The following is a 14,838-nucleotide window of genomic DNA, read 5'->3' on the forward strand; positions in this document are numbered from 1 at the left end:
ATGAGAAGGGTGAGAGACAGACTAGCATACAGGGGAGTGCACAGGGATAACATATCCTCATAGCTATTGGCTTGGAAAGTGGAAAGGCCCAAATTTCATAAGTTCTTCCAACCACCGGGGCTTAAGCCTGGAGTTTTAAAGGTCAGTGTGCTTGGGTTTGGGAGAGCTCAGAGGACACTGGCGCTGCTCTTGGAGAAAAGGCAAGGCAAACAGCCCACAGACATACGGCATGGAAACAATGATCTGAAGGGCACCTGGAGCACAGAGTGGGGAGGTTAGTTGCTCACCTTGGAGCATTTCCTAGGGTGGCAGCATTCACAGAGAGACCCCCTCCAGGAACAAAGGAACTGCCTGGGGCATTTCCCTTCCCCTTCCCTTGGCATAACCACAGGGACACCTATGTGAACCAGCACAGCACAAACACACTTGCTACCTCACTTGCTTACAAGCTCTGCAACCTCCATGCTCCAGAAGAACCACTCCTCCTAGTCACATCTAGGTTCCAGTGCAGCAGGACCCCTCCCCAAGACGACTAGCCCAAATCCCTGACAAATCCACATCTCCTGACCCTGGAGTCTTGTGATGCCCCAGTTCCAGTGGCAGTGGCAACAAGTCTCATTTCACAAGCAGACCGGAGCACACCTATTTAAAGCGTAGCACTCTCAAACCAGGGACCAAACATTGCCTCCAACAGGCAAACAGAGCCTCTGTAGGTAACTAACCTGAAGGATAAAGTGGCCAGGACATACTATCAGAGTGCATGCAGCACATATTGGAGACACTCCCAGAAGGGTGACATACTGGGGAACAGGAAACACTACACTGCAAGACCTCTTTCTTCACAAAGCCATTACTCTCAAGAACAGGAGACATAGCTGACTTTCCTAACACAGAGAAACAGGCATAAAGATTTAGACAAAATGAAAAAACAGATGAATTTGTCCCAAATGAAACAGAACAAAGCTACAACTAGAGATCTAAGTGAAACAGATATAAGTCACATGTCTGATGGAAAATTTAAAGCAATGGTCACAAGAATACTCACTGGACTTGAGAAAAGAATGGAGGCTATCAGTGAAAAGAATGGAGGCTATCAGTGAGATCATTAACACAGAGATAAGAAATAATACAGCAGAAACAAAAAGCTCGATAAATAAAATGAGAAACACACTTGATGGAATGGAAGCCTAGAAGAAGCAGAGAAAGACACAGTAATGGAAAGTAACCAAGCGGAACAAAAGACGGAAAAAAGAATTATGCAAAATAAGAACAGACTTAGGGAACTCAGTGACTCCCCAAAACATCGTAACATTCAAATTATAGGAGTAAGGAGAGAAAGAAAAGGGGCTAGAAAATTTATTTGAAGAAATAATAACTGAAAACTTCCCTAGATTGGGGAAGGGAAAAAATATCCAGATTCAGGAGGCACATAGAACCCCCTACAAAATCAACAAAAGTAGATCCAAACCAAGACATAGTGTAATTAAAATGGCAAAATATAGTGATAAAGAAAAAATGTTATAAGCAGCAAGACAAAAGAAGACAGTTATATACAAAGGAAACCCCATAAGGCTATCAGTGGATTTTTCAGCAGAAACTATCTAAGCCAGAAAGGCATGGCATAATAAATTCAAAGTGCTGAAAGGGAAAAACATGCAGTCAAGAATACTCTATCCACCAAGGCTATCATTCAGAATAGGAGTTAAAGAGCTTCCCAGACAAACAGAAATTAAAGGAGTTCATGACCATTAAACCAGCTCTGTAAGAAATATTAAAGGGGATGCTATCAGTGGAAAGACCAAAAATAAAGTATGAAGGTAGGAAAAAGAAAGCAATAAAAAGAAATATTTTTTTCCTTTTTCTTAAAGATTTTATTTATTTATTTATTTATTCATTCATTAAAGATTTTATTTGAGAGAGACACAGCATGAGAATGGGGAGGGTCAGAGGGCGAAGCAGACTCTCCACCGAACAGGGAACCCAATGAGGAACTCGATCTTGGGCCTCCAGGATCATAACCCGAGTCAAAGGCAGTCACTTAACCAACTCAGCCACCCAGGCACCCCAAAGATTTTATTTGAGAAAGAGAGAGAGCAAGTACGAGTGCACAAGCAGGAGGAAGGGCAGAGGGAGAGAGTCAAACAGACACCTTGCAGAGCAGGGAGCCCAAACTGGGGCTCCATCCCTGGACCCCAGGATTATGACCTGAGCCAAAGACACTTAACAGACTGCGTCACCCAGGTGCCCCTAAAAAGAAATATTCCTGTAAAAACAATCACTCGAGGAACTCACAAAATAAAAGGTTGTAGAATAGGACACTATTTATCTAAAATGTGAGGAGGACAGGAGTGAAGAATAGATTCAAACTTAACTATCAATTTAATATAGACTGCTTAATACAGAAGATATATACAAAAACTAATGGTAACCACAAATCAAAAACCACTAAAAGTATGCAAAGAATAAAGAGAAAGAAATCCAAATATATGACTAAAGAAAACCAGGAAACGATGAAAGGAAAAATACATAAGAGAATCAGAGAAAATCTTTAGAAACAGCCACAAAACAAGAAATAAAATAGCAATAATATCTATCTATCAATAACTACTTTTAATATTGGGAGCCTAAGTCCTGTTATTATAGGAGGATTCTTCAGTCACTATGTCAACTGGCATAGTTGTTTTCCTTTCTTCATATGATGAAGATCAGGGATCTAAACTTATCCGAAAAACCAGAGGCACCGCATGTTCCCGCTGGAATGGCGGGGTTTGCAGCAATTGTTGCAAATGGATTATATAAACTGAAGAGCAGGGGAAATACTAAAATGTCTGTTCACCTGATCCACATGTCTGTGGCAGCCCAAGGCTTTGTTGTGGGAGCAATGACTCTCAGTATGGGCTATTGCACTCATAAGGAATTCTGGGCAAAGCCTAACCTTAGAATAAGAGAAGCTCTCTTGGTTTTGTTGGTGGTGCTGCTTTAATTAGGCATCTCATATTGAGTTTATATGTTTATGTTGAAAATAAATCATTTGAATGGGTCACACAATTAACACCGTAATTTAAGTATCGGCCTCCTTTCTTGCAAGCTTGTTCTGCCAAATTACTAGTGACCAGGTAATTAGCTAGGTCATTCAGGAGAGTTAAATTAGCACATGTCAGTTTAAAATGTAGTTGCTAGTGGTAAAATATGCTCCTTCTTAAACTCTTCTGATAAAATCATTTATAAAGTGGACAATTTGCCAATCCTGAAGTACTTCGAGTTGCTGCAGAATATCACTGCTGCAGATATCACATGCTTTTGATGTTATGTAGGAATCCCGTTTAACTGTGTTCCGCCTGTTCTGCAGACTGATTGAGTACTTCAGTTTTTAGGGCCGGTTGGCCCTTAACCCTTTCAGAACAGAGGATGGAATATAACATTATAAGCTTCCCCACAACCAAAAATGCATATATTTAAACCAAACCTAAAAAGCCGATAACAGCTGCTTAGAAGTAGTATTTATTTCAGAATCATACTTGTAAATATGAGAATAACTTAACTGTGGATCCCAGTTTAGCTTTTTTTGTAATTGCAGAGTTATATTTATGCTGCTATTGTAGTTGAATAATTTTTAAATGTTATCTTGAAAAAAATATATATTTTAAGTACAAATGCAAAGGTTAAATGAAGAGTAATTTTTTAAATGCAAAAAAAAAATTACTTTCAATGTAAATGGACAAAATGCTCCAATCAAAAGACACACAGTAACAATAGATTAAAAAAAAAAAAGAAAAGAAAAATAAGACCCATCTATATGCTGCCTACAAGAGACTCACTGTAGACCTTAAGACACCTGCAGATTGAAAGTGAGAGGAATGGAGAAACTTCTGTCATACAAATGGATGTCAAAAGAAAGCTGGAGTAGCAATACTTATACTGGACAGAACAGACTTTAGAATGAAGCCAAAAAGACAAAGAAGGGCACTGTATCATAAGGAATCAACCCAACAAGAAGAAAGAACAAGACATGCACCCAACATGGGAGCATCCAAATACATAACACTGTTAATAACACACAGAAAGGATAATAATACAATAACAGTAGAGAACTTTCACACTCCACACACAACAACAGACAGATCAACTAAACAGAAAATCAGGGGTGACTTCGGCTCAGATCGTGATCCTAGGGTCCTGCAATCGAGTCCCACATCAGTCTTCCCCTGCTCTCTGGAGAGCCTGCTTCTCCCTCTCCCTCTGCTGCTCCCCTTGCTTATGCTCTCTCTCTGTCAAATGAATAAATAAAATCTTAAAAAAAAAATCAACAAGAAAACAATGGCTTTGAATGACACAGTGGGCCAGATAGATTTAACAGATATATTCAGAACATTCCATCCTAACAGCAGAATACACATTCAAGTGCACACAAAACATTCTTCAGAATAGATCACATATTAGACCACAAAACAGATCCCAACAAGTTAAAAAACATGTAAGTCATACCATGCATCTTTTCTGACCAAACACTATGAAACTAGAAGTCAACCACAAGAAAAAAATCTAGAAGGACCACAAATACATGGAGGTTAAATAGCAAGCTACTAGACAACTAATGAGTCATCCAGGAAATAAAAGAAGAAATAAAAAGTACATGGAAACAACTGAAAATGAAAACACAATAATTTAAAACCTTAAAACAGCATATACCACAGAAATATAATTATTATATAATATTATGAAAAACTACATGCCAACAAATTGGACAACCTAGAATAAATAGGTAAGTTCCTAGAAATATATAAACTACCAAAATTGAAACAGGAACAAATAGAAAATTTGAACAGACTGCTTGCCAGCAAAGAAACTGAATCCATAATCAAAAAACTCCCAAGAAGGGGCGCCTGGGTGGCTCAGCGGGTTAAAGCCTCTGCCTTCAGCTCAGGTCATGATCCCAGGATCCTGGGATCGAGGGCCACATTGGGCTCTCTGCTCCACAGGGAGCCTGCTTCCCCCTCTTCTCTCTGCCTGCCTATCTGCCTACTTGTGATCTCTGTCAAACAAATAAATAAAAATCTTTAAAACAAAACAAAAAACTCCCAAGAAACAAAAGTGCAGGACCAGATGGTTTGCAGGTGAATTCTACCAAACATTTAAATGAGAGTTAAGGGGCGCCTGGGTGGGGCTCAGTGGGTTAAAGTCTCTGCCTTCAGATCAGGTCATGATCCCAGGGTTCTGGGATCAAGCCCCGCATTGGGCTCTCTACTCAGCAGAGAGCCTGCTTCCTCCTCTCTCTGCCTGCCTCTCTGCCTACTTGTGATCTCTGTCTGTCAAATAAATAAAATCTTTAAAAAAAAATAATAAAATAAAATAAGTAAATAAGAGTTAATACCTACTCTTCTCAAATTATTCCAAAAAGTAGAAAAGGAAGGAAAATTTCCAAATTCCTTCTATGAGGCAAGCATTACCCTGATACCAAACCAGGTAAACAGACCACAAAAAAGAGCTACAGGCCAGTATGTCTGATGGACATAGATGCAAAAGTCCTCAACAAAATACTAGCAAACCAAATCCAACAATACATTTTAAAAAATCATTAAAAAAAATTTCACCACAATCAAATGGGATTTATTCCTAGATTGCAAGGGTGGTTCAATATCTGCAAACCAATCAATGTGATACATCACATCAATAAGAAAGGATAAGAACCATATGATATTTCAATAGATGCAGAAAAAGCATTTTACAAAGTACAGGAGTCATTCATGATAAAAATCCTCACCAAAGTAGGTTTAGAAGGAACATACCTTAACATAATAAAGGCCATCTATGAAAAGCACACAACTAACACTATTTTCGAGAGCCTTCCCTCTCAACACATTTATTCATCATAGTACTGAAAATCCATAGTACTGAAAACCACAGCAATCAGACAACAAAAGCATCCAAATCAGTAAGAAAGAAGTAAAACTTTGACCATTTGTACATGACATATCATACACAGAAAACACAAATGACTCCACCAAAAAGCTGCTAGAACTGATACACAAATCCAGTAAAGTCACAAGAAATAAAATCAATATATAGAAACCTGTCACATTTCTATACACCAATAATGAAGTACAGAAGGAGAAATTAAGGAACCACTCCCATTAACAACTACATTAAATGTAGTTAAGATAGCTAGGAATAAATGGAACCAAAGAGGTAAAAGACCTGTACTCTGAAAACTATAAAACACTGATGAAAGAGATTGAAGATGACATAAAGAAAGGAGAGACATTCCACCCTGATGGATTGGAAGAACAAATATGTTTAAGTGTCTACCCAAAGCAATCTACATATTTAATGAAATCCCTATCAAAATACCAAGAGCATTTTTCACAAAACTAGAACAAATAATCCCAAAGTTTGTATGGAACCAAAAAAGACCCCAAAGAGCCAAAGCAATCTTTAAAAAGAAAAGATGAAGGCATCACAATTCTAGACTTCAAGTTATATTACAAAGCTGTAATAATCAAAATAGTATGGTACTTGCACAAAAATAGACAAGTAGATCACTGGAACAGAACAGAAAATCCAGAAATAAACCCTCAATTTGGCCAATTAATCTTCAACAAAGCAGGAAAGAATATCGAATGGAAAAAAGACAGTCTCTTCAACAAATATTGGGAAAACTGGACAGTCACATGCAAAAGAATGAAACTGGACCACTTCTTACACCAAACACAAAAGTGAATTCAAAAACGGATTAAAGACTTAAATGTAAGACCAAAACCATAAAATCCTAGAATTTCTGTGACATCTGCCATAGCAACTTTTTTTCTAGATAGGCCCCACAAAGGAAGGGAAACAAAAGTACAAATAAACTACTGGGATTACATCAAAATATAAAGCTTCTGCCCAGTAAAGGAAACAATCAACAAAACTAAAAGGCAACCTACAGGGCAGCCTTGATTTTGGCTCTGGTCATGATCTCAGGGTGGTGAGATCAAGCCTCCAGTGGGCTCCCCACTCAGCAGGGAATCTGCTTGAGTTTCTCTCCTCTCCCTCTGCCCCTCCCTCTGCTTGTGTGCGCTCTCTCTAAAATAAATTTAAAATTAAAAAAAAAAAAGGCAATCTATGGAATGGGAGAAGATATTTGCAAATGACATATCTGATAAAGGGCTAGAATAAAAAATATATAAAGAACTAAAACTCAACATGCAAAAAAGAAAAATCCAATTTAAAAATGGGCAGAAGTTGGGACGCCTGGGTGGCTCAGTTGGTTAAGCAGCTGCCTTCGGCTCACGTCATGATCCCAGCGTCCTGGGATCGAGTCCCACATCAGGCTCCTTGCTCCACTCTGTCTGCCTGTGCTCGCTCTCACTCTCTCTCTCTCTTACAAATAAATAAATAAATAATCTTAAAAAAAAAAAATGGGCAGAAGACATGAACACATTTCGCCAAAGAAGACACCCAGATGGCCAACAAACACCTGAAAAGATATTCACCATAATTTACCCTAGTGGGGTTGCCTGGCTGGCTCAGTCACTAAAGCCTCTGTTTCTGGCTGATCTTAGGATCCTGGGCTCAAGTCCCATGCTGGGCTCCCTGCTCAGTGGGAGACTGCTTGCCCCTTTCCTTCTGGCCGTCCCCCTACTCGTGCATGCTCTCTCTCTCTCTCTCAAATAAATAAATAGAATCTTTAAAAATAGTAATAAACTTATCATCAAGGAAATGCAAATCAAAACTACAATGACACAGCACCTGTCAGAATGGATAAAATCAACACAAGAAACAACAGGTGTTGGCAAGGATATGGAGAAAAGGGAACCCTCTTGCACTCTTAGTGGGAATGCAATCTGGTGCAGCCACTGTGGAAACATTATGGAGGTTCCTCAAAAAGTTAAAAATAGAACTACACCATGATCTAGCAATCGCCATATGGAATATTTACCCAAAGAATACAAAAAACACTAATTCAAAGGCATACATGCACTCCTTATGTTTTTTGCCGCATTATTTACAAACTATGGAAGCAGCTCCAATATCCATCGATAGATGAATAGATAAGGAAGATGTGGTAATATATATACCAGCCATTAAAAAAGAATGAAATCTTGCCATTTGCAAAAACATGGATGAAGCTAGAGAGTATAATGCTAAGTGAAATAAGGTGGTTAGAACGAGACAAATACCACATGATTTCACTCATATGTGGAATCTAAAAAAAGAAACAAATGAGCAAAGGGGAGGGTAGACAGAGACAAACCAAGAAGCCAACTCTTAACTATAGAGAGTAAACTGATGATTACCAGAGGGGAGGCGGATGGGACATGGGTGACACAGGTGATGGGGATTAAGGAGTGCACTTGTTGTGATGAGCACCAGGTAATTAAAATAAAAACTTTTTTTTTTTTAAGATCTTATTTATTTGAGAGAAAGCCAGGGCATGAGGGTGTAAGGGGCAGAGGGAAAGCAAGCAGACTCCCTGCTGAACAAGGAGCCTGATGTGAGACTTGATCTGAGGACCCTGGGATTATGACCTGAGCTGAAGGCAGACCCTTACCTGAGCTACACAGGTGCCTGTAAATTAAAACTTAAAAAAATTTTTAACTCTTTTCTCCACATCCTCATTAACACTTGTCTTTTTGCTAACAGCCATTCTGACCCATGTGAGGTGATATCTCATTATGATTTTGATTTGCATTTCCTTGATGATTGGAGATGCTGAGCATCTTTTCATGTGTCTCATGACCACCTGTATATTTTCTTTGGAAAATGTATATTCAGGAGGATTATCCTTAATAGCCAAAAAGTGGAAGCAAGCGAAATGTCCATCAACTTATGAAGAGATATACAAAATGTGGTATATACATGCAATGGAACATTATTTAGCCATAAAAAGAAATGAAGTCCTGATACACTGATACATGCTATAACATGAGTAACATACTTTAAATTTTACACCAAATGAAAGAAGCCAGACACAAAAAAGCTATATATGGTGGGATTCCCCCTATGTGAAATATCCAGAATAGTCAAATCTATAGAGGCAAAAAGTAGATTAATTGTTGACAGGGGATAGGGGAGGAAGAAATGGGGAGTGACTGCTAAAGCATGGGGTTTCTTTTTGGGGTGATAACAATGCTCTGGAATTAGCAGTGATGATTACATCACTTTCTAACTTTACTAAAAACCACTTATTTGTACACTTTAAAGTGGTGAATTTTGTTTATATGTAAATAAAAGGTACATTTAAGAATGAGGATGTTTTTCTGTATGTATACTAGAATAAAAAGCTAACAAAAAAAGACACTGATTTCAAATTACGATAAATGGAAAAATAATACTAACAGAAAGAGAAATTTGCAATGCATCTTTTCAAAGATCAACCCCATTATGTATAATTTGAACATACCCAGTACATCACTGGGATTATCTGGGATTCTTCTAACAACATATATGCATTCATTCGATGTGTGTTTATTGAGCATGTCATATGTATAGGCACTCTTCAACAAAGGGGGAGAGATGTCCACAGATTATTGATAAGGTCATATTTTGAACTCTTTCAATGCAACTTAATATAGTAAATCTTTCTGTGGTGTGTACTGACGTGACCAAAGTTAATGTAGCCCCTGGCACATTTGAGAATACAGCTTTCACAGGAATCTGGCTTTCTGGGACAGTTTTCTTAGGTGTAAGTCACAGTAAATCTCTAAATGATGTCTCCTTGAAATTCTTTCTCCCTCCCATTTTTAAAAGCTATGTAGGCAGTCTTCCTGTAATACCTTACTCACTTTCCAGTTGTTAAACTTTTTTCTTGGCAGAAAGGAATTACTTTTTGTTTGTTTAATGAGGAGAGATGTTAGAAAAGCCTGCCCTGGGGGCACCTGGTTGGCTCAGTCAATGAAGCTTGTGACTCTTGAAGTCAGGAATTTGAGTTCCACCTTGGGTATAGTGATTACTTAAAAAATAAATAAGTAAAAAATAAGTAAATAAAGGGGCAATTACTTACAAAAAGAAAAGAAAAAAAGTTTGCCTTAGATGTCTTATACTTGTATTCAATTTTCTCTAAGGTCATTCTCTAAGTATTCTGAATCTTGAATTAAGGACCTTCTCAACCAGAGGTCATTAATACTTAAACAATTATCATTGAGTTAGTATAAACTAAGAGAAGAAAAAAGGCTCCCATAGGGCTGAGGCTACACTATGCTCTCACAGGAGTGCTAAACAATGTTTTTGGTAACTGTCATTTTCCAAACATCAAAATGTGTAGAAAGTAAAGGGGTTCAAAATATAGGCTATCAATACTGCGGTAAATTTTGAAAGTCACCTCGACTCAGATCTCGGTGCGGATGTAGCAAGTAAAAATCATGTAAAGCCAGTTTAAAATCTATTTCATTTGAAACCTTTTCTATTAAATGATAAACATTAGGAGGCATAAAATAATTTTACATGTCACCAAAACCTCATAGTCAGCAGAAAAGAAAACCAAGTAGCCAAATGAGCATTTCTATAATGTTTCAGAATTATTACCTTCCTTGACATCGTGTCTTAGTCAGGGCACTCAAGCAGGCAGCAGCTTGTCACTTATAGCCCCTGTCATTTCCTATTCAGTTCATTAAACCCTAGGTTTTCCCCAGAAACATACAACCCACAAGGAGATTCTTCTGCCAGTTAGAAAAGATCAATTCAAAAGATGCAGAAATCAATATGCAACTCTGAATGGGCATGAAGGCCATAACAAATTGCCACCTACACACGGAATTATATTTTGTAGATTGACTGTGTGGGCAGAAGCAGCAGTAGCTTATGTTAAGATCTTATAGTTGGGCTTATTTTATATTGACAGGCTTATTTCATACTGACTGGCTTCTCGTTGGCTGAGAAAGAATGGATCACGTTCAAAAGCTAAAGCCAAGTTGGCAATCCTTTCTTTTTGTCTTTCTCTCTAAAAATTACCCTAAACAGGGGCGCCTGAGTGGCTCAGTCTCTTGAGCACCTATTTACCGGTTTCAGCTAGGGTCATGAGGGTCTCAGGGTCTTGAGATCAAGTCCTGCCTGGGGCTCTGTGCTCAGCAGGGAGTCTGCTAGAGATTCTCTCTCTCCCTCTCCCCTTCAGCCACTCCCTCGACCCCTCCACCCTCAGGTTGCAAGCGCACACACTCTCAGATAAATAAATCTTTCTAAAAAATTAATTCAAAAATAAAAAAATAATTCCCCTAAATAAGTTAGGCAACATCGCCAGTTTATACATGGAGGCCTGATTCAAAACTTCAGTTCTTTAAGTCATTTTGCCTCTCTTCTCAGTGATAATTAAAATTCTAGGACTCCAGAGTCACATTCATAAACACATTTATAAATACCACTGACCCCCCCCCAAACATACCACATGACTAGTATATGCCCCAGTGGAGACTAGAATAAAATAACACCCTACTGTGGAAATGAGGGCTGGCACTCTCCTTTTAACCAAGAATAAGGCATTTGGGATAGCTAAGACAACATTTAGCTTTCAAAAGCATGCTGCTACCAGGAATGGAAAGAAAGGATCTTACACCTCCTTTTCTTTCCTAAATCTAAAGCGGTGGGCAAAATGTCTGCATTTACTGGTCTGAAACTGTCAAACCATTGCCAAAGAATGAGCAAAGCAAATTACATACACATGCTCAACTCCTAAAATGCTACCTCCTTTGTGAAGCTGTCTCGATTCATTATTTAGCATGCATAGCTTTCTTCTCTACATCCTGTCTTATAATTTATACTTCCACTGATATTTGTATTAATATTTTCTCAATGAGTAATGTGTTTACAGGTATCTTCTCTTACTAAACTGTAAACTTCCACAGCTCAGAGACCATATTATCATCTCTCTGGTTCCCAAAATGCGAAGCAGAGTGATTTATAATGGCAGGTGCAAAATAAATGCTTGATATAAATGCTTGAATAAATATGGTGGTGTTATGATTGGAAGTTACGATTTAAGAGTTCTAATAAAAGTTGAAAGTAAATAGGGTAAAGAAAGCACCCGTCTTTTCTCTGTATTTGGTATCATGATTGTGTACACTGAAGAGGGATATGCATCTAAAGATTTCCTCTTGAAAATACATTTTATATTCAATCTATTTTTTTTATTTTTTATAAACATATATTTTTATCCCCAGAGGTACAGGTCTGTGAATCGCCATGTTTACACACTTCACAGCACTCACCAGAGCACATACCCTCCCCAATGTTCATAACCCCACCCCCCCTTCTCCCAACTCCCCTCCCCCCAGCAACCCTCAGTTTGTTTTGTGAGATTAAGAGTCACTTATGGTTTGTCTCAATCTGTCTGTTTTTGACAACCTTCAAGTAAACTATCTTTAGGAGAAGACTTTCAAGCTTACACTGAACTTCATCAGGAAATTTCCAATCAGTCAGAAAAATAGTATCTACTTCCTATGACGAAGAGTGCTATTAGATGCCTCAGAAAAAAAAACTGCAAAATCCTAACAGCTGAGAGCATGACACCACAAGACTCTACCAACCAGGCACTGCCTATATAAACTGATCAAGAAGAGAAAAAGACGAAACCCTGAATTTAACTGAGAAGGAAATTGGTCTTTAGTTCTCAAAAAACAAGGGCTTAACTAGGGACTGATTAATGAGGAGTAACAACTGTTTCAGGTACACAGAGTAAGAAGCAGCACATGTGTCTAAAGAGAGAAAGGCAATGAAAATCATCTCAACTAAAAATTCTCTTCCCCCGGGCACCTGGGTGGCTCAGTGGGTTAAGCCGCTGCCTTCGGCTCAGGTCATGATCTCAGGGTCCTAGGATCGAGTCCCGCATCGGGCACTCTGCTCAGCAGGGAGCCTGCTTCCTCCTCTCTCTCTCTCTCTGCCTGCCTCTATGCCTACTTGTGATCTCTCTCTGTCAAATAAATAAATAAAATCTTAAAAAAAAAATTCTCTTCCCCACTGTTTTAATTTGTTTTACATGTTCTCTTACTATTGGATACAGGGTTTGGCCAAACTTTAACAACTGGTTATTTGGAAATTTCTACACAATGATCAATTTCTCCCACAATGTGCATTTTTTCCTTCCAAAACAAACAAGATACTTTGACAGGGACAATCTCCAGGCTCTTATTGAAAGGTACAAGAGAAAATGAGTAATTGAATATCATACCATACTTTTGAGTTCATTAGGCCATTATCACCTGGGGTAGATTTAATCAAAAGATGAAGAGTACAAGCTCAAAAGCTTTTTAGTTGACAAGAAGCAAGTCTTTGGCTTGGGATTTTTGTGTTTCAGTTGTAAATCAGCTTCACAGAAAAGTAATCAGAAACTAGATTGGCCAGAGATTAGAAAAAAGCCTTGAAATGAAAGGTGTAAGACCATGGGTCCTACTTGTGATTTGGTCTTGGTATTAGCAAGTGTAGGGACTTTGCACAAACTACTTAAAACTCTGATCTGTAAAGTAAGGGACTAGACTAGTAATTCCTAAAGCCCCCTGAGGCACTCTCCATTTTTCATTGTCTAATATTGTTCCTTAAGTCATAGACTGGTTCTTTCAACTATATGAATACCTTCAATGAACATAATAAAGGACAGTTTCTGCCCTGAAGGAGGGGATAAGTCAGTGAGAAAAGTGAAGACTGGACTCATAGCTTCTTGGTGCTCATTCATCCATTCAAGTTCTAAACAAAGGTCACAGGAGTGAGGAATGAGAATGAATAGGAGCAGGAATGAGAATGACAAGGAGCAGAAGAAACTCCACCTAAGCTCTTAGAAGGGAGAAAGGAATTCACTTTTTCAGTCTACCAATGCTGATTGAGTGATCCCTCTGTATCAGGCACTGAAGATCCTAGAGTGACCCAGACAGATCAGGCCTCTATTAAAGCTTATTTGCATTCTTAGTGGTGAAGAAAAACAGATTAGCAAATAAATGAAATCCAGATTGTGATAAATTTTAGGAAGGAAAACAACAGTAATAAGAGAGGGTCGGGTGGGATGAACTATCATTAGCATAGGGGTGAGGAGGAAGGCTCTTTGGAGACAGGAAGCTGAGACCCGAGCGCAGATGGGAACAAGGACAACCAGCATGGAAGGAAGTGGTTAAATACTGACTCCAAAAGGGCTGGAGCAGACAGACCATCTGCCAGGCTGGAGCTTAAACAGCAATTACTTCTGGAAAGTTTAGGATTTAAAGCAGTCATTCTCAACCAAGGGCGATTTTGCCCCTCAGGGGATGGATACCTGACTGCGTCTGGAGACATTTTTGGGTTGTCACAATGTGGCAGGGAGAGTACCTGAGAAAACCTTAACTAAAGAACCATTACAGCCCAAGTTATGGTTTTCGTCATTCTGTTATTAACTCATGTTTTTACCAACTTGGGTCTTTTTTCCTTTACTGCAGAAACAAAGTAAAAACAGGTTTCAAGTGGGCCCATGCTTCAGCCACTCTCTAAGGAAATCCCACCGCAGAGGTTCAAGGGACTCCGCGAACCTCTGAAAAGGTACACAAGGTAGTGACTATGTCCCCGAATGCGCGGGAAACGATCTGAAGAGACCCACCACCCAACTGCTCACGGGGGTCACCCCTGCGCGGAAGGGGCTGGATTAGGCGCAGTGGAAGGGGAGAACAAAGTCAGGTTTCAAAGTCATGTTCAAGATAATGCAAACTGGGGTCCATGCTACGGAAGAAGTGGATGCCTCAAGAATTAAAACCTCTGCCCCAAGACTTCTAGCTCCCGCTGCTGGCTTCCGCATTAACACCCGTTCCCCAAGGCTCTAGACGCTTCTTCCCCGACGCCGCCCTGAGCTGGTCTCAGACCTCTCTGCCCCACCCCCTCGCCCCGGTCCGGGTCCCAGTTCCAGGCTCTCTC

At 39.2% G+C, this 14,838-nt stretch overlaps 1 long non-coding RNA gene and 1 pseudogene across 9 annotated transcripts in view; one reads left to right on the top strand and one right to left on the bottom strand.

Moving 5' to 3' along the window:
• LOC132023318 (uncharacterized) overlaps positions 1–14,838 on the bottom strand; it is a 101,923-nt gene that overhangs the window by 86,929 nt on the left and 156 nt on the right. The gene's annotated exons all lie outside the window — the stretch shown is intronic.
• LOC132023718 (HIG1 domain family member 1A, mitochondrial-like) lies at positions 2,662–2,983 on the top strand (annotated as a pseudogene).

The sequence above is a fragment of the Mustela nigripes genome, chromosome 8 (assembly GCF_022355385.1).
Source record: "Mustela nigripes isolate SB6536 chromosome 8, MUSNIG.SB6536, whole genome shotgun sequence".
NCBI classification, from domain to species: domain Eukaryota; kingdom Metazoa; phylum Chordata; class Mammalia; order Carnivora; family Mustelidae; genus Mustela; species Mustela nigripes.